Source organism: Staurois parvus, unplaced genomic scaffold (genome assembly GCF_062004578.1).
Source record: "Staurois parvus isolate SC_StPar_1 unplaced genomic scaffold, SC_StPar_1.0 ptg000033l, whole genome shotgun sequence".
Taxonomy (NCBI): domain Eukaryota; kingdom Metazoa; phylum Chordata; class Amphibia; order Anura; family Ranidae; genus Staurois; species Staurois parvus.
The window spans coordinates 179,882-199,561 of record NW_028317829.1 but is presented as its reverse complement, the minus strand read 5'-3'; the positions used below and the strand labels follow the sequence as shown (position 1 = coordinate 199,561).

The 19,680-nt window shown below is 40.6% G+C and overlaps 1 long non-coding RNA gene across 1 annotated transcript in view; it reads right to left on the bottom strand.

The window, feature by feature from the left end:
* LOC149470721 (uncharacterized) overlaps positions 1 to 19,680 on the bottom strand; it is a 105,850-nt gene that overhangs the window by 69,920 nt on the left and 16,250 nt on the right. Inside the window, exon 2 of the long non-coding RNA XR_016308161.1 lies at positions 16,115 to 16,269. This is a non-coding gene — a long non-coding RNA (uncharacterized LOC149470721). The remainder of the gene's footprint in view (positions 1 to 16,114; positions 16,270 to 19,680) is intronic.

Genomic DNA, 19,680 nt, shown 5'->3' with positions numbered 1-19,680 from the left:
TTCAAACGATGATTTTTGTGGTGAGGACGTAGAAGAGGTTTTCTTCTGATGACTCTTCCATGAAGACCATATTTGTACAAGTATCTCTTTATAGTGGAATAGTGTACCACAACTCCAGTGTCTTCCAGATCTTTCTGGAGGGATCGTGCAGTCAAACGTGGGTTTTGAATTGTTTTTCTCACAATCCTGCGAGCTGTTCTGTATGATATTTTGCTTGGTCTTCCAGATCTTGCTTTAACTTCCACTGTTCCTGATGACTGCCATTTCTTAATTACATTCCGAACAGAGGATATTGACATATGAAAACACTTTGCTATCTTCTTATAGCCTTCTCCAGCTTTGTGAGCTTCAACTATTTTCAGTTTCAGTTTTCTAGACAACTGCTTAGAAGAACCCATGGTGCTGATTGTTGGGGCAAGGTCAAATGAGTCTGGGCATTAAAAACCTTTGAGATTGACATCACCTGGTCTTCCCAGACGATGATTGAGAACAATCCATGACACTGGCAGGTCTCAGCTTTGCAAAGGGGGCAGTGCATGCTATAAATTCTGCAGGGTGCCCAAACTTTTGCAGACACCATTTTTTTGTTTTCTGTTATTTTGAAAGTGTAAATTATGGAAATAAAATCTAACTTTTGTTGACATATAAGAATGTCTAATCTGTAATTTGATGCCTTTTGGAGATTTTTCCATCTTTCCTTGGCTTCTTTATGCACATTAATACAAATTTTTAGCTGGGGTGCCCAAACTTTCGATCCCCACTGTATTTTGGATATTAGGTTTTCGACATTATAAATAATTATATTGAGTTTATTATATTACAGCGTCTGTATGCTACGGAAAATGTTAGAGAATTAAGAAATCTCAGCACAAATGACCTGAGCGAATGTCTGTAAAATGTAAAGACATCATTTTTTTCAGAATCACTTAGGTAATACATTATTTCAAGTGACACTGGTCCCAGTTTGTCTAACCAAATCTGTCAAAAGAGCGACTACCTCTTAAGTTTATTGCATTCCAACTAGCTGAAAGTTAGGACGTCGACTTTTGACATTGCACAGGAGTTGACCTAAAGGGGACATCACTGATATAAGAGAATCTAGATTGGTAGCGTATAAATCATTTTCTGCAGCAGGGAAATTTGTGCTCGCCTTATATTTCCAGCTAAATCGTTTAGTCTGATAACGGTTATGATTAGCATCAGAGTGGATTTGAAATAATTTTAACTGCAGTATAAATTATCTTCATTTCGATTCTCTGGGGGAAGGATTCTCTTTGGAATATCCCCCAAGCTGATTTCAGCTTCTAGTCAATGGTTTAGTTGGGTAGATATGACAAAGTAGACAACTTTGTGAACATTTGTTCTTGACCTCAGATAGATTCTAAGCTTATTGGATTGACCGGTGTATGATATGCTAAATCAGTTCATTGCAACGGTACACTTTGAATATCTGCTTGTAGAGAGATCATGTGATCAAATTGCATAGCCTTTGTCATATTATGCTGAGTTACTGATAGTTTCCTACGCTGCTTATTTAGACAGTTGGTCCTAATTCCTTAATTTTTGATAATATTTGCTGGTTTGAATTTGTAACCATTCTTTTTGAATAATTAAATCATAAATGCAATTCAATTATTTACCATCACCAATTATACTTTTTAATTACCATTTGCACGGATTTTTATTATATATATATATATATATATATATATATATATATATTTATATATATATTTTTTTTTTTTTTTTTTTTTTTTTTTTTTTTTTTTGCATTTTATTGCTTTTTATTTCATCTTCAAATTAGTGCAAATAAAGAACTCGGATTATCAGTTGATTTATGAAAATTATTAGGGAATCTCCTTAACTCCAGGTCCTTGCCTGTTTTCATAAATTATATACCGATTATTTTCTCAGAGCTAAAGTTCTGACACACCATGTTGTCAGAGGATCATAAGCCTCTAGAAAACTAGGAACTTTCCAAATAATCAGACTGAGTTTCTTTACAATAGGAGGCCATCTTCATTCGTTAGGAAGCCTATTACCTATGCTTGTCACTGTGACTACAGGGAGAAATGCTTTGTGATCTTGGCTTTGCATAAAGTAGCATACATATGGGATTATGGGTTACAGGAGGTCCTCATAAAACCACGGTTTCAAGGAGTCTCCCACAACAGCTACCCGAGATGACGTCTCTGCCTTTTACAGGAAAGCCAAAAGCAGTTAAAAGGCCCCTCCAACTCCCTTGTCCTCGGTTATCAAAAGTAAGAACTGCCACCTAAATGCACCTTGAAACAAACCCCAAAACTACCCACTGCTGGTAAAATAATTTTTATTGAAGATTTGAAAACAAAACTGTTGGTCACCCACGCAGGGGGATCACAATGAAGAGGCATCAAGTAATAACGTAGGTACAATCATATAGAACATAGCAATTTTGTAGGATAAAATGTTAACTGTCTGACCTCGTGGCAGGAGCTGTGGGTCTGCAAGAATGACCCAAGTCTGGGAACCTACCCAAGTCTAGGAATATACTGTGGAAAGTCAGAAGTGAAGGCAAGCATAAACCAATTGCCAAAAAAAAAAAAAAAACGGAGGGGGTGGGCAGGTCCACCACATATATACAACATTCCCTCGTTAGCCACAGCCCCTAAAGCACCTATCACTGTATAATGCCTCTAAGGTAGCAGTATTAAAAAGAACATTTTGCACCAGAATCCCCCACTTCAAACATAAGAATTAACCTCAGATCGGAAGACAATGAGGGACTACAGCCTGCAGGACAGAAGTTCCACACAGTAATGCTTCATGAAAGCATGGTCAGTAGACCAACTGCTGCTCTAAAAAGCCCTTTCCAAGAGGCTCCTGCCTTTTCTGCCCTAGAAGAATGCTGCCACTGACCTTGTGAAAGGTGTCCTAATCTTATTAAATGGAGGCTGATGCCTCAGGCTTCCACAGGCTGTGAGAACAGCTTCACGATTCCACCTGGATATCGAAACTTTGAAAGCCCTAAGACCCTTACTTGGTCCACTAAACAGAACCAAGAGGTGACTAGATATTCTGAAATCCCTAGTAAACTCTAAATACTTCAGAAGGAATCCCTAAATGTCAAGCTGAACAGAAACTTCCTTCTCCATTCACAGGGAAGCTGCAAAATGTAGAAAGGACCATTGCTTATGGAAATCCAAAAGATACATGGGTTCCAGCTTAATAAAATCACTTTATCCATCAATAGCCTTAAAAAAAAAAAAAACTGCCACTTAAAGCTTGCACTTTAAGGCTTGGTTCACACCTATGCTTTTGATCCATTTTATAATGCTTTTTGCATTGTGCTTTGCGTTTTCACACACACGTTTTTGCCATGTTTTATTTTTTTTTTTTTTGGTTAAAGTGGAATTTTTGTTTTTGCTGGGCAAATAAAAAATGCACAAAATGCGGCAAAAACGCACTACATGCGTTTCAGAAGCTTCTCCATTGAACTCTATTATAGAAAAAAATTCTGCTTTTTGCATTTTAAAAAAGTCCCTGACCCTTTCCAAAAACGCAGCAGCTCAAAAAAGCATAGCTATGAACATATCACAAAGGAAACCATGTTAAATGGACTGTAGTGCGTTTCTGCAAAAAGCACTAAAAAAATGCATTGGCGTGAACCAGGGGTAAGTTTACTAGGTGACAAAACTGTTTCCCCGATTTTAATTTTCAGGTAAAGAATGTTTCCCAAACATTTGCATACATCTTCCTTGTACAAAATGTAAAGCTTCTCAGGATAGTTTCAAACACTTTCTCTTCAGATCCCTTATCCCCAAGAATCCTTCATTCAGCCTCCAGGCCATTAAATGGCATTGGTCCCTGAAAAAAGAAGATCCAACTGAACTGGCAGAATCTGTGGAGGAAGGAGGCAGGGGCATGAGATCTAAGAACCATCCTGAAATTGGCAGAAAAGCATAACCCTTCTAGAATTCCCATATGTGAGTTAGAGAATGTGTCCCTTAAGTCTCAGACTCAAGTTCTATGGGTCCACCAAGAAAGATCCAGAAAATCTCCTCTTGCCAACAAGACCATGATATCCAGGAATCTGCAATTGCAGTCCCAATTCTCCCAACAAAACCCAATGAAGACTTTGTGGTGTACAACTGAACCCAACCTACACCTGGAATGGCACTTGTCATTAAGCCTAGCATTTGCATGATCTGCCTGATGGTTATGTCTCCTTGAGAAATCTAATCATTGATTTTTTCCTCTGTAAGAAAAATCCTTTGTAGAACCAAATCTATCCTGTAACCTAGGAAAACTAGGACTTGGCTTGGAGTAAAGTTCAACTGCTCTTGGCTCCATAAAGTCTGGAGAACTACGATGAGGTCTGAGGCCAACCTTTCCCTGGTTTGTGAAAAATCAGAAAAAAAAAAGTCTAGATAAGAAAATATAAAGAATACCCAAAACTCAAAAGAGAAGCCGTGCGGCTGAGAAACCAAATGGAAGAACTTGAAACTGTCAATATAGCAGGCCTTTTGAATAGTAAACCTTATAAACCTTAATAAGGTTGATGTTTGGGAACATGCAGGTAGGTATCCTGGAGACCCAGAGTAACCATGAAGACTCCCTACAGCAGCAAAGTTCTCACCAATTAGATGCCCTCCATGTAAATTTCTTGTAAATAGGAGAAACTTGTTGAGTATCTGATCATTCTGTATCTTCCTAAATTTTCATACCAAAAATACATAGGAGGCACAGGGACATGTGCTATAGCTTTCTGGTCCGATAGGTGCAACACAAAAAAAAAAAAAAAAAAAAAAACAGAGCTTCTGCCTTCCTTTGCACTCTTGGCAGATTTGTGATGTAAAAATGGCAAGAGGTGTGTGTGTGTGAGTGTGTGTGCAAGTCTCTATACCCCCAAGCTAGCATCACTTGTTTTAGGATGTTACTAGAAATGAAGAGGGCCACCTTGTTCCTGTCAAATGACTATCTCTTCTTGGTAGCCTGACCTGTGCTAGAACTCATCTGAGACCTGTTCTGCTGGTTCCAGGCAGTTTTATTTTTTATTTTTGTATAAATAGTATTAATTTTCAGTATATTACTTTACACCAATAAATTATCAAAATATTCAATAATAAACAATTTACTTATATATCTTCATTCTAAAAACCCACCCTCCCATTCCCTCCCCCTCCTCAATCTACTCCCCAATTTTTCCCTTTTAGCTCTCCACTCCTCCTACTTTCTCAGCCCTTTCAAGACACCCTTCTTCCTTTCTGTCTATGCTCTATTTTTTCCATTTCAGCTATTTTGTTTGTTTTTTTAATTGCTCTTTAAACATATCCCATTTCTCCCACCTTTCTCTAAATCTCTCCATTCTATCTTCTTCTGAGTGGTAGAGTTCCTCCATCTTGTACACATAGTCAACCCTACTTATCCAATACTTTATTTTTGGTACTTCCTGTTCCTGCCAAAATTTAGATATCAATCCCTGTCATTTATCAGATGGAATACCATCAAATTCTTATATTTTTCTACTGTAGTCTCAGTTTTATGGAATAGGCATGTGCTTGCGTCTTTCAGAACAACCCCCATTATCTCCTGAATTTGATTATTTCTCCCCAATACCCCTGGATTTTAGGACACTCCTACCATATTTGTGTCATTTTGCACTTCATCCCACATCCTTGCTAAACATCTATATTAAATTTCCACCAACCTCATATCTACAGCCCCATGTGCTAATCTAAATATTTTCTTTTTCAGTTGTTCTTCAAATGATATTCCAAGTTCTCTTTCCCATTTCTCTATGTATAAAGGAGGAATAACTTCTGTTATTTCGGTAAGAATTTTTGCAGATCTGAGAGGTAACATTTTTCCATGTTTATTTATATTAAATAGCTGTTCTAGTAAATTTAAATCCGTCATTGGTCTTAAGGGCTTAGGGAGCGTTAAAACAAAATGTTTTAACTGAAAATATCTCCACTCAATTATTGTGAAAAACAACTCATTTTTTAACCCCTTGAAAGGAGCACATTTTCCCCCATCCATTATATCCTTTAAATGTACATTCCCTTTTCTTATCCATTTACCTGAAATATTTTCCTTCCCTGGAGGGAAGAAATCTATATCTACCAATGGCATCAACATAGAATTGAACTCCCAACCCATTTGTTTGTGAATCATATCCCAAACCCTAATTACATTTCGTGTAAGTGCTTGTACTTTCCACTAACATACAATATTGATGTGGTATCCATTCTATCTTATCCAATTGTGTCTCAGTGTGTTTTCTATATTCACCCAACCTTTCCTTAGTGTGTTCTATGTCCCATCGAAAATACGTGAAAGTAACACTGAATAATAATATCTCTAAACCACTTGCCAACCGCACTATAGCCAAATGACGGCTACAGCACAGTTATTCTGTTTTAGAAGGGCGTTAAATGACGTCCTACCAGAACACACCCTTCCGCGCGCCCCCCGGCGATCTCCATGACACAGCTGATCACGTGATGTGGTAAAAGGCCAATCACAGCTGCTTTTTACCGCGTGATCAGCGGTGTCCAATGACACAGCAGATAACCAGTAAATGCAGTTGCCGGTTATCAGCTGCACTTTCCTCACGCTGTCACGTGAGGAAAGTACTGCCAATAACCGGGAATTGTCAGAGGACGAATAGGCACCGATGATCAGTGCCATCAGTGCTACCCACAAGTGCCCATCAGTGCCTAGTAGTGCCACCCACCTGTGCCCAGCAGTGCCGCCCAGTAGTGCCGGCAGTCAGTGCCAATCATTGTTGCATATCAGTACAGCATCATCAGTGCCAGAGAAAAACTCCCTGTTTGCAAAATTTTATAATAGAAACAAATTTGTTGCTCTTTTTTTGTTTATAGCGCAAAAAAGTAAAAAACACCCAGCGGCAATTAAATACCACCAAAAGAAAGCTCTATGTGTGAAAAAATATGATAAAAATTTCATATGGGTACAATGTTGCATGACCACACAATTGTCAAAGTGTGACAGCGCTGAAAGCTAAAAATTGGCCTGGGTAGGAAGGGGGTATAAGTGCCTAGTAGGCAAGTGGTTAAAATCAGGAACACCTAAACCCCCATTCTTCTTGTCTCTACATAACACTTCATAGCTTATTCTCAGTTTTTTCTTCTCCCAAATGTATCTCAATATTGTTTACATTTTTTTAAAAAGGCTCCCGGGAACTGTATAGGCAGCATATGAAATTTATATAGGATTTTTTCAGGACGATTACAATTTTTATCAGATTATCCAAGAAAGTGGTCCTACGGATAGTCTCCTCAATCTTGTTTATTAGTGGGATATAGTTTATTTTATATAAGTTCTTTAGAGATGAGGTTAGTTTTATCCCTAAATATTTTAATTCTCTTTCCCTCCATAAGAAGGGAAATTCTCTTTGCAGAATTTTTTTTTCCATTATCAGAACATTAACATTTAAGATCTCTGATTTTACTAGGTTAATTTTAAAATTTGACAGCTCCCCATAGTATTTCATTAGATTAGGCAATGACAACATAGGGCTAGCCACATAGAACAACATATCAATCGCCAAATGCTGCCACTTTATGTTCCATCTTCCCTATCCAGATCAATTTTAGGTCTACATTGTTTTTTTACTGTTGTCAAGAGGGGTTCAAAAGATAGAACAAACAACAGAGGTAAAAGCGGACACCCCTGTTTTGTCCCATTATACACCCTGAAAAATTCTGATAACGAACCATTAACTTTTACTGCAGCTGAGGGTTGACTATAGAGCTTTCTTATCCACTCTCTCATCTTGGGACCAATTCCCAAAATCTCCAGCGTGTCTAACATAAAACCCCAAATCTACCCTATCAAAAGCTTTCTCTGTGTCAACTGACAAGATCAATACAGGGGTTTTTTCTCTCTTACTTTTCTGAATGAGTAATGATCTTAACCCATTATCTCTTCCCTCTTTCCCGGGGACAAATCCCACTTGACCCAGATGAATCCACTCGGGCATTAGGTCTTACAACCTAGTTGCCAGGATCTTTGCAAATAGTTTAGTATATGTATTTAACAGAGAGATAGGCCTGTAACTGGCACATTGAGTCCCATCTTTCATCTGAGTAATGTATATTCCAGTTCCCCTGTACTCCATTATAGTGATATGGCATGTATACAGTAATCATTACTGTATACATGTCATATCACTATATTGGAGTACAAGGGAGCTGGAATATACATTACTGTGTACAGTTTTATATTCTGGACTATTTATTCTGAAGAAAAAATTTAATTTCATAAGTTTTAAGGGGGCGTGGGTGGGGTTGGGGGCAGACCTGGGCAAGGTTGGGTGGGGCAACTGGTGGAGAGTAAGTTTTGTGACCGGCTAGTAGGTCTGGACGCGAAATTGTAACCCCTGAAATACACCAATTCGCCATTATCTTTCATTTTCTTGATAGAATTCATGGGTTTCTTCTTTCTCTCTGCTCTCAATAAATACTTACCCAGTTTACCATATTTTTCGCTCCATAAGACGCACTTTTTTCCCCCCAAAAAAGGGGGGAAAATGTCAGTGCGTCTTATGGAGCGAATATAAAGCGGCCGGTCCAGTATTTCTGCCGCCACCATGTCAGAATACCGGGCCGGCCACTCAGCTGTTCTGTCCTGCAGGGCCTTACCAGTTCCTCACTCCAGCGCTGTACAGTCTTCCCGTGCTGGCTTCTGTGATAGCCGGGTGCCCACTGCGCATGCGCTGCTCTTTGTGAATGGTCCGGTGTCTTATGGGACACGACAGGTCCCAGAAGGCGCCGGGCCATTCACAAAGCGCAGCGCTTCTCGCGCATGTGCAGTGGGCACCCGGCTGTCACAGAACTTGGCGCGGGAAGAAGAGGGAAGGACAACTCCGCGAAAGTGGAAGCGGGTACCTGTCAAATTCAGGTACCCGCTCCTCCTCCCTCCCCAAAGGTCAGCATCCTCTGGTCATCCCCTGCACTGTCTGCAGTCTCTGGTCATCTGTACTGTGTCCCTGGTATTTTCCCTGCACTGTGTCCGCAGTCTCTGGTCATCTCCTGTACTGTGTCCGCAGTCGCTGGTCATCTCCTCTACTGTGTCCGCAGTCGCTGGTCATCTCCTCTACTGTGTCCGCAGTCGCTGGTCATCTCCTCTACTGTGTCCGCAGTCGCTGGTCATCTCCTCTACTGTGTCCGCAGTCGCTGGTCATCTCCTCTACTGTGTCCGCAGTCGCTGGTCATCTCCTCTACTGTGTCCGCAGTCGCTGGTCATCTCCTCTACTGTGTCCGCAGTCGCTGGTCATCTCCTCTACTGTGTCCGCAGTCGCTGGTCATCTCCTCTACTGTGTCCGCAGTCGCTGGTCATCTCCTCTACTGTGTCCGCAGTCGCTGGTCATCTCCTCTACTGTGTCCGCAGTCGCTGGTCATCTCCTCTACTGTGTCCGCAGTCGCTGGTCATCTCCTCTACTGTGTCCGCAGTCGCTGGTCATCTCCTCTACTGTGTCCGCAGTCGCTGGTCATCTCCTCTACTGTGTCCGCAGTCGCTGGTCATCTCCTCTACTGTGTCCGCAGTCGCTGGTCATCTGTTCTATGTCTGCAGTCCATTGGTTCAGAATATTTTTCGCCTCTAAAACCTAATTTCTCTCTCTTTTTTTATTATTTACTGCTGTATGTCTGTTGCGATTCTGTTTTTATGTGACTGTTCAAGATTGTATAATTCCCTTAATAGCATATTAATTTTATTTTGCTGTTCCTTTTTTTTTTTTTTTTTACCCCAATTGCTATCAGAATTCCCCTGATATATGTCGTATGGGCTTCCCAAACTGTGGCCATTGAAATTCCTTCAGTCGCATTTCTTTCAAAATACTGCTCTATTTCTTTTTTTATTCTCACTTCTGTCTCCTGATCCTGAAGGAGTGTCTCACTTAACTTCCATATATTTATCTTGTTCTGCTCTCTCCCCCATAATAGCTTTATTGTGACTAGTGCATGGTGCGATATTGTTGTAACTTCTATATTTACTTTAACCAGGGACTCTAATAGTCTATGTTCAATCAATATATAATCTGATCTTGAATACATTGCATGTGCCAGAGAGTAGAATGTATAGTCTATCTCTAGGATGTTTAATTCTCCACACATCTAGTAGTTGACACCGATTATATGCTTCGCATAGCTTTCCGACATCTACTTCCCTCTCTCTGCACACGTTGTATCAATTGGAAGATCCATGCAAAAATTAAAATCCCCTGACAGGATCGGTTTGCCCATTTTGAAATCCAAGAGCCTGCCCAGTATATTCTTCAGATAGGCCACTGGATTTCTGTTAGGGCAATAGATATTTGCCAGTGTACACTCAGTTTCCTGTAATCTCCACTTCAAGAACAAAAAACGCCACTCAGGATCCTCCAACTGAAATCTTAAGTTCTTAGCTATACCAATTGCCACTCCTTTAGACACTTAGTTAGTGAGTCAGCATAATACTAGGTTAGGTAATATCTAGAGTAAAATTTTACATTTGTTTCCTGTAATAAATGTGCCTCTTCTAAAACCACTATTCGAATAGATCGTTGTTGTAATTCCCTAAGGATCTTATGCCTTGTTATGGAATATTCAATCCCTTAACGTTATAAATCATAAAATTAACTTCCTTCATCTCTCCTGTATATATATTTTTTTTCTTTCCCTCTCCTTTCCTCCTCCTTTCCCATTTCCTTTTCCCTCCATCTAAATTTTTCCCACCAAGGGTACCATCAGCCTTTCAAAGGAGCATGGAGCAATCCTCCCCCTGAGCTCATACCTTGCCTTTGAATCGTTTGTAGTCCTAATCCCACCAGATTCTGAGCTGGGGCGGAGCTCTGACCACAAAAGCCCATCCAGACCGCGTTCCGAGACCCTGGGTCACATGTCTGGATGTGTCTGTGACTTCCCGTTTCTCACCTCACATTTTTAATTTTACCGTTATTTAGGAGGTACTAGAAAAGAAAAAAAAAAAAAGCGGAAGGTACCTACGTACGTCCAGAAATTCCCTCCTGTTCCTCCCCTATTCTATCTATGGTGTATTCTGTTTTTGGAGGCTTTATGCCAAAAATCACTTTCTATTCCCATATTCTCTTCTACTCCCTTCTCCTATCCTGGAATATCTATATGCTGTAATTCAAGTCTCTCACAAAAGTCTCTCAGATCTTCCAGGAATCTCAATCTTGCAGAGCAACTGTCTTGCCAGCCAATTAGGCATGCAGGAAACCCCCAGCTGTATCGCACGTTTTGTTTTTTTCATTTGTTCAGTAATGGCGTCAGCGTTCTACTTCTAGCCAATGTTTCTGATGATATAATCAGAAAAAATCTGTAAATTTGATCTCCAAATTGTAATACTGGTTTTCACTTTATCTTCTTCTATAACTCAATTTTATCTTTAGAATGATGGAATCGAACAGTCACGTCTCTTGGGTTTCCATTTCCTCTTCCTTGAACTCTTCCTCTTCTGTGCACTCTGTCGATCTTCAGATGTTCTGTTCCTGGTCTGTCCATTATATTGAACATTTTCCCCATAGTCCCCAACAGGTCTTCTCCTTCCGAGGTCTCAGGTAAACCCTGTATCCTCAGATTACACCTTCTGTCTCTGTTCTCCTTATCTTCCAGTTTAAAGTGACGGAAATAAGTATTTGATCCCCTGCTGATTTTGAATGTTTGCTCACTCACAATGAAATGATCATTCTAAAAATCAAATGGTAGGTGTATTGTAACACAGAGACAGAATAGCAACAAAAAATTCAAAAGAAATGCATGTCTAACAAATTATGCACTGATTTGCATGTTCATGAGGGAAATAAGTATTTGATCCCCTTATCATTCAGCAGGATTTCTGGCTACCAGGTGTCTTTCATACAAGTAACAAGCTGAGATTAGAAGCAGTGTCTTAAAGGGAGTGCGGCTAATCTAATTTTGTTACCTGTATAAAAGACACCTGTCTACAGGAGCAATCAAACAATCAGATTCCAAACTCTCCACCATGGCAAAGACCCAACAGCTGTCCAAGGATGTCAGGGATAAGATTGTAGACCTACACAAGGCTGGACTGGGCTACCAAACTATCGCCAAGCAGTTTGGTGAGAAGGTGACAACAGTTGGTACAATCATTCACAAATGGAAGAAACACAAAACAACTGTCAGTCTCCCTAGATCTGGTGCACCATGCAAGATCTCACCTTGTGGAGTGTCAATGATCATGAGAACAGTGAGGAATCATCCCAGAACTACATGTGAGGATCTTGTCAATGATCTCCAGTCACCAAGAAAACAACTGGTAACACACTACACCGACAAGGATTGAAATCCTGCAGTTACCGCAAGGTCCCTCTGCTCAAGAAAGCTCATGTCCTGGCCCGTCTGAAGTTTGCCACTGAACATCTGAATGATGCAGAGGAGGACTGGTTGAAAGTGTTGTGGTCAAAGGAGACCAAAATCGAGCTGTTTGGCATCAACTCAACTCGCCATGTTTGGAGGAGGAGGAATGCTGCCTATGACCCCAAGAACACCATCCCAACTGTCAAACATGGTGGTGGAAACTTTCTGCTTTGGGGATGTTTTTCTGCTAAGGGGACAGGACAACTGCACCGATTCAAAGGGACGATGGATGGAGCAATATACTGTCAAATCTTGTGTGAGAACCTTCTTCCCTCAGCCAGGGAATTGAAAATGGGTCGTGAATGGGTGTTCCAGCATGGCAATGACCCAAAACACACAGCCAAGGCAACAAAGGAGTGGCTCAAGAAGAACATTAAGGTCCTGGAGTGGCCTAGCCAGTCTACGATCCCCATTGGTGGTTTCCATCTCCCGTCTGATGCTCACTCCTGGTTATCTCTCTGGGGTTTGTCCCTCCACATTTTTTTCTTGTGGGGGTATGTATTTTTTAATTGAGCTTATTTGAGATGTGTTTGTACCCCCCCCCCCCAATTGCCGCTTTAAGATTCATGATATTGATGTATTTTCTATCTTTTCCCAACCTGGAAATTAACTTCTATTGGGCAAATTGGGGGTATAGCCATCCAAGAGTAGTGTTTCTTTGGTTTTCTTTTCCCTAGGGGTCTCCAGCATCTTCACCTCTCTTATGCCTCTAAGCCTGCTCCTTCTGGCCCCTCTGAGTGGTCCCCTCTTGTAGCCCCTTTCCTTCAGTTAGAGCTGCCTCAGCTACGGATGGGCTGCCTTTTGTCGCTTGGAACTCTTGCACTGTCAGCCAACCTATCTCCCCAATAATGATGGCAAACTGTTTTGGTGGGGGGGAATCACCCTCTGTACAGTTCTGCGGGTTCTAGGCCCCTGAGCAGTCAGAGTAGGCTTATGATGGTTGGGTCGGTGGGGCCAAGCTCTCCTCCGTACATAGCCAGACAATGTCTCTGCTTCCCAGTACTCCTTCGCGGAGGCCACGTGACCACCCGGCATCCGCTGCTCCAGGCTCCAGCAGGGTCCGCCTCCCTGGTGTTCCAGGCAGTTTTAGGGTGGAATATGTAACATGTTCCTGCTCCTGCAGCCCCCCCCCCCCCCCCGCATTGTGACAACAGGCAAGGGATCCCCCCAACCCATTTCCACAATTTGAGCTCCACACAGCTATGTTATTCAGAGTTCTGTGAATGAATGAACTACAAGTACCGACAGTCTTTGCGGCTTCTAGTTCTCAATAAACTACCGGGGCACTGGAGAGCACTCTAGGTAGTTTATTGAGTCTGTCATTGTGTAACTGCCTGCCCGTACGAGCAGACAGATACACTGACAGTCTGCAAGAGTCCTGCGTTGCACCTGTGATCTGCTGGTCAAGGGTGCAATGCTTTACAGGCTCCTGCAAAAAATCCATAAATAAATAATACATTCAGATTTCTAATACCCGCAAAAGATGTGCATTTATTATTATTATTATTATTTTTTTTTTAAAGAGAACTTACCCTTCAAGCAAGGATTCTGCTTTCCATTCCATCTGATTTTTCATTAAACACAGAATCTTTAAAAGACAGATCTGTGTCTTCAGATACCTGTGATAAAGCTGCATCCAAATTAGAGCAGTTTAGATAAATGTAGATTTCCCTTCAAGTATTTTTTTTTTAAGGCCTGGACATAAGCAAATTCCTCTCAGGTTCTTTCCACATTCTGAAAATCATATCTTTTAAAGGACTGATGGACAAGAAAGGTTCTACTCTTACATTCTGGGAAAACCTGAAACATGACATCCTAGGATTATGGAACAGGCTGCACATCCTCAGTCTGTTCAGAGGTATAAACTGCCTTTAAAAAATCGTTTGTCTACTCTACAAAAACTAAAAACCTGGTTGCATAGCCTCCCACTGTATCATCTCTCTCTTCCTGACTTCCTGAGAGTGAACTTTCACTTCCAAAGAGCGACTCTTCCCCTCGAAATTGGAAACTGCTGGAGAACTTACTGTCTGTAACTGTAAGATGGAAGATCTAAAGTTGCAAAATCTAGAGATCATCCCATCCTGCATGAAGTTCATAAAATCTATCATAATAGAAGCAGTCTCAGACCCTGCAAATACTATAATACATTTTTTCACATAAAGCCTTGCTATAGAAGTCTGAGATCCTGATGCCACAGTTTCTGGACTAGTCTTGGGACAATCTTTGAAGAAAAAGAAGAAAAAAAAATGTGCCCACCACAGTCTTACCTCTGATAACTAAGATCTAGTCCTAGAGGAGAAGCCAGACTTTGTTCATGTGAAAGTCCCTTTAGGGTCTGTATTATTTCCTCACTTCATAACAAGGTGCATGGTGCAGGGGAGACCAGTGCCTCTGCAAACTACCAGATACAGGAGGAGGGAGAAATCAGGGCTTTATCCACCCCTACAGTGACACTATGAACAGCAGCCAGTGAACTAAAATTGAGTCATTCAGCACTTGGGAAATATGTCATCACCCTCCACAATAATAACCATCAGGCGTCATCTTGGTAAACCTCCAGACTCCCTGCCTTCCCTAGAAGGGGGGGGGCCCAATGACCACTATCAACCACCAGGGAAAAACAACACAAAATATCCTCACTTGGAGGGTCAGAAATAGAATGAAACTGAGAAAGAGGTGATGGGAAGTGCCTTTTAACTGCTTTTTAGGTAGCTGTCCTGGAAGATGATTTGGAAGTATTTTTGTTAGTTTATAGAATGTAGAGCCACATAGCTTGTAGGACTGTAGCACTGGCACTTTCAGAAAACAGTGTTCAGAAATTTCCTGCAGTTTTTGGCTTTAAAACCCTACATGCATAAAAACGGATGAGAAAAAAAACGCACACTTTGACTTGCAGAGACATGAGTTCACATCAGTTTTCATGCGCGTTTCAGTGAGTTTTATACAAGTTGCAGATGACACTAGTGTTGTGAACGGAGCACTGTGCCCTTGCAAACCGCGTGTAGAAAAACTGACATCTCTGCACAATGGTGTGAACAAAGCCTAAATCCCCAGCTGTCAGAATTATGCTACTAAAGTGATATACAAGGCTCAGCAATTTAAGCAGCTAATTTAATTATGCAGTATGCAACTTCTTCACATTTTAATCCTTTCCCATGTTCCATTGTAAGCTGAACCTATGACCACTGCCCCAAGTTTCCTGTTTCAGTGTGTCTTTCTTTTGCAGCGTCCTATAAAGCCACCCTTGCCTGCAGGGATTAGAGTTGTGTGTCCCTACTCTGCATGCATTAATAGATGCACACAGCTCTGAGGACTAGGATTGCAAGGCACTCCCCCTCCTCCAAGTCAAGAGACTGGCTCAAGACTGTACTGTTCACTGCTTCGTTCAGGGAAGCAGAACTGAAAAGGCAGGAGTCAGCAGCATTGATAGTTATAAACTGCAAATGCCGGGATAAGAATTTTAACAAATAGTTTACTAGGGAATATTTATATTATTGTACCTAATGTGTTAAACTAAAACAGAAGGCTTACTGCTGCTTTAAAATTCCCGGTTATAACCAAATTCTCAGTTAACCAATCAAGTTCACTTTCACACAAGTTACTATTGTAACTACAATCCAATGTGGCATCATGCACAAATTCAAGCAATTCACAGTATACATCATGGATAAGGACACTTAAGGGTCTGAACATAAAAAATTGATAAGTAGTAAATATATATTGTTTACCTTTTATTATAGTGACAGCACGATCTGCATGAACATTGAATAAAACTCCTTGAAAGCACCTATTGGTTGTTGTAATTTTGATAGTCTTTCCAATCAAATTGTTCAGGATGCTGTTACCGGAAGTCAAGTCCATACTGAAATGTTAGTGTAATCACCTGCAAAAAAAAAAAAAAAAATCAGCAAAGAGGAAAAGGAAAAAAAAAACAGCCTGAAGTGTATATGTATGTATGCCCTTCATCATGCTTAGGAAGTTTCAGTTCACCTTCAGTAATAAAATTCTACAGATTTTACCAAGATTTGTTGTGCTTGTACACAGTGTCAGGGAAGCTGTGAAAATAGAGGCATGAGAAAGATACCGTTCCTTTTTTTTTTCCTTAAAGAATAAGGTCACCTTTCTCCCCATGCTACAGGCATATTTAGGGTGTAACATGAAGCATGGAAGCATACATGACCACAGGAATCAACTTACATTTGCATTCTTGTCACAATCTTTGTGTGTACCTTCTGTTAAATTTTGTTAGTTTTCAAAAACAGCGCTGCTGTGTGTCCCTGCGCTTCACAGAGCCTCATCTCTCTCTACCATCAGCCCCATGCTAAGACTACATTTCCCTCCTACTTTCCTCCCAGGAGCAATCACAGTCTCTGTGCTCACTCTCACCTGGCTTCCTCCTTCACTCCCTCTCTTCCAGCCCCAGCAAAGTGACAGAAGCAACATGAGAACAGACTGGAGAAGTGTTTAATTAGTGCTGACTGGCCCTGTGCTGATCATATGCACTCTCCCAAGAAAAAAAAAATCTCTAATAATATACACCAAACTGGGCATGTGCAGAGTGAGTCTACACGATATGTCTTATCAGATAAGAGGGGGACACTGGAAGAAGGGGAGGATCATAGAAGACAGGATCAAACAGCATTTTACACAATGCAGATGATTAACCACTTATGTTCCACAGTGAGTATAACAAGCATGCTTTACTGCATATACAGACTGATTTTACTGTTGTGGGTTTAGTAACACTTTAACCGTTTCAATACCGTGCAATTTTACACCTTCCTGCCCAGGCCATTTTTCAGGTTTCAGCGCTCTCACACTTTGAATGACAATTGCGCGGTCATACAACACTGTACCCAAACTAAAATTTTATCATTTTCTTCACACAACTAGAGCTTTCTTTTGGTGGTATTTAATCACCGCTGGGGTTTTTATTTTTTGCTAAATTAACAAAAAAAGACCAAAAATTTTGAAAAAAAAACACATTTTTCTTTGTTTCTGTTATAAAAGTTTACAAATAAATAATTGTTCTTCATAAATTTAGGCCGAGATGTATTCTGCTACATGTCTTTGGTGAAAATAACCCAAATTAGGATGTATTATTTAGTTTGTAGGAAAGTTATAGAGTTCACAAACTATGGTATAGATCTGAAAATTGATCAATCCTGAAGTACTGACAGCCAATCTAATTTCTTGAGGTCCAAGAATGTCAGAACAGTACAGATATCCCCCAAATGACCCCTTTTTGCAGAGTAGACAGTCCGACGTACTTCATAAGAGGCATGGCGAGTTTTTTGAAGTTGTATTTTTTTGTCATAATTTTTCGGAAAATGAAAAAATGAAAAAAATTATTTTCACTATTTTTTTTTTTACATACTGTCACCAGTGCAGTACAGCGTCATCATATAACTGGCATGGCGGTGAACAGGGACACTGACTGGTGACAGTATGAAAAAAAAATCTATATATTTTTTTTTAATTTTTTTATTATATTTAATTTTTTAGTACATTTTTTTAAATTTTTTTTCATATTTTACTATGACCAAAATAGTACAATGTTACCATAGTAACATTGTACTACTTTGGGGAAGTGATCAGTATTTTTTTTTTTTTTTTTTTTTTTTTTTTTTTTTTTTTTTTTACACAATTTGCTTATAGCAAAGAATTACTTTGCTATAAGCAAGCATTTACCTGAATGAAATCGATTCGTTCAGCTTTTTTTTTTTTTTTTTGTGCTTAGCTGTGATTTGGTCACAGCTAATCACATGACATGTGCATGTGATTAGCTGTGACCATTCACAGCTAGGCACTAGTATACAATGGATGGCATCATGAATGAAGCCATCCATGTATACAACTGTCATGTGACCTGCTGTGATTGGTCACAGCAGGTCACAGGGTACCAGCAATGGGAGCCGGTACTCGGATCTGTCATCGGCCGTGGCCGAGGTGCACGGCCGCCGACAGATCGCAAACGGCGCATGTGCGGGAGCACGCCAAATGGCGTGCACCCGGAATGGAGGAGCACATCTGAAGCCGCCAAACGGCCATTGGCCAGGCGGCTAATGGTTAAGAAATGAACAAACAAGGCCTGACTCCATAGTAAGGAAAACTTTGAAAATAAAACAAAATGTCACTAGAAGAAATCTTAACTTAAAGTATACAAAAATAAAGTGCATTCTCTCTTTAACAAGTTACAAATCCATAAAATGCATGAGAACATTTATATGCGAATTAAAATAAAAATTCCAAATGCAAACTCTTTCAGAGGTATTACTTTAGTGTCTAAACTGTTCTACGAACAATAGTGGAAAACGTTTGATTGATTTGGCATGTTACCTACCTAGAACAAATATATGTCCTGATGCTTCCCCTGCTGCATGCTTGTTTCAGGTCTGCAATTCACCCATGTAGCAAAGCTTGGATCAGTATGCTAGCCCTAGGCCAGAGGTCTGCAATCCATTGATCGCAGGCCAGTGATGGCCAGATCGCATCCCTTCCTGGCCACCTCCTGGAACCTGGACAGGAGCGGGGGTGGCATTTCCTGGAACAGATACCTGTATTTTCCTCCTGCAGCAGCAGTACTGACCACACATTGTGTTCATTCATAACTAAAGCATAGTTACTGTGCTTACTATGCCTTGGTTTGTAAATAAACAGGGAGACTGTTCATAGCTCTTCCTTTTCATTCATTCTGTGCAGCTGAGGCTGTAGAGATGGTGATTGAGGACTGTGTCCGCAATCACTCTCTCGCTGACTCAGAAATGAGATGTCAGGGGTTTGCTTAGACCCCTGATATTTCACAAAAACCCCCCCCAACAGGGCTGCTAAAAAAAAAAAAAATAATAATAATTGTAAAGAAATAATAAACATGAAAACCACTGGCACCGTCCACTTTTAAAGGTAGGCCAAGTTAATTTTTACAGTGACATTTGTTTTATTATATTTTACTAAGTTTTCATTACTATTTTGTTAGACCTTGATAGTTAAGCAGTTCTTGACGGCACTATAGCTAAAAGACGGCTACAACGCGGTCATCCAGTTCTTACAGGGCGTCTATAAACGTCCTCCCAGAACCATGCCTCCTTTGTGCCTCCTGGTGAGCTGATCACAGATTGCAGTAAAAGGCCAATCACAATGACCCTTTACCATGTGATCAGCTTTTTACAATGGGCAAGTCTTGCAAAATGACTTGCTCGCTATTGGCAGTCCTTTCCTCATGCTGTGACAGCCTTTCAGTACCCATCAGTGACGCATATCAGTGCAGCCACATCAATGCCGCCTATCATGCAGC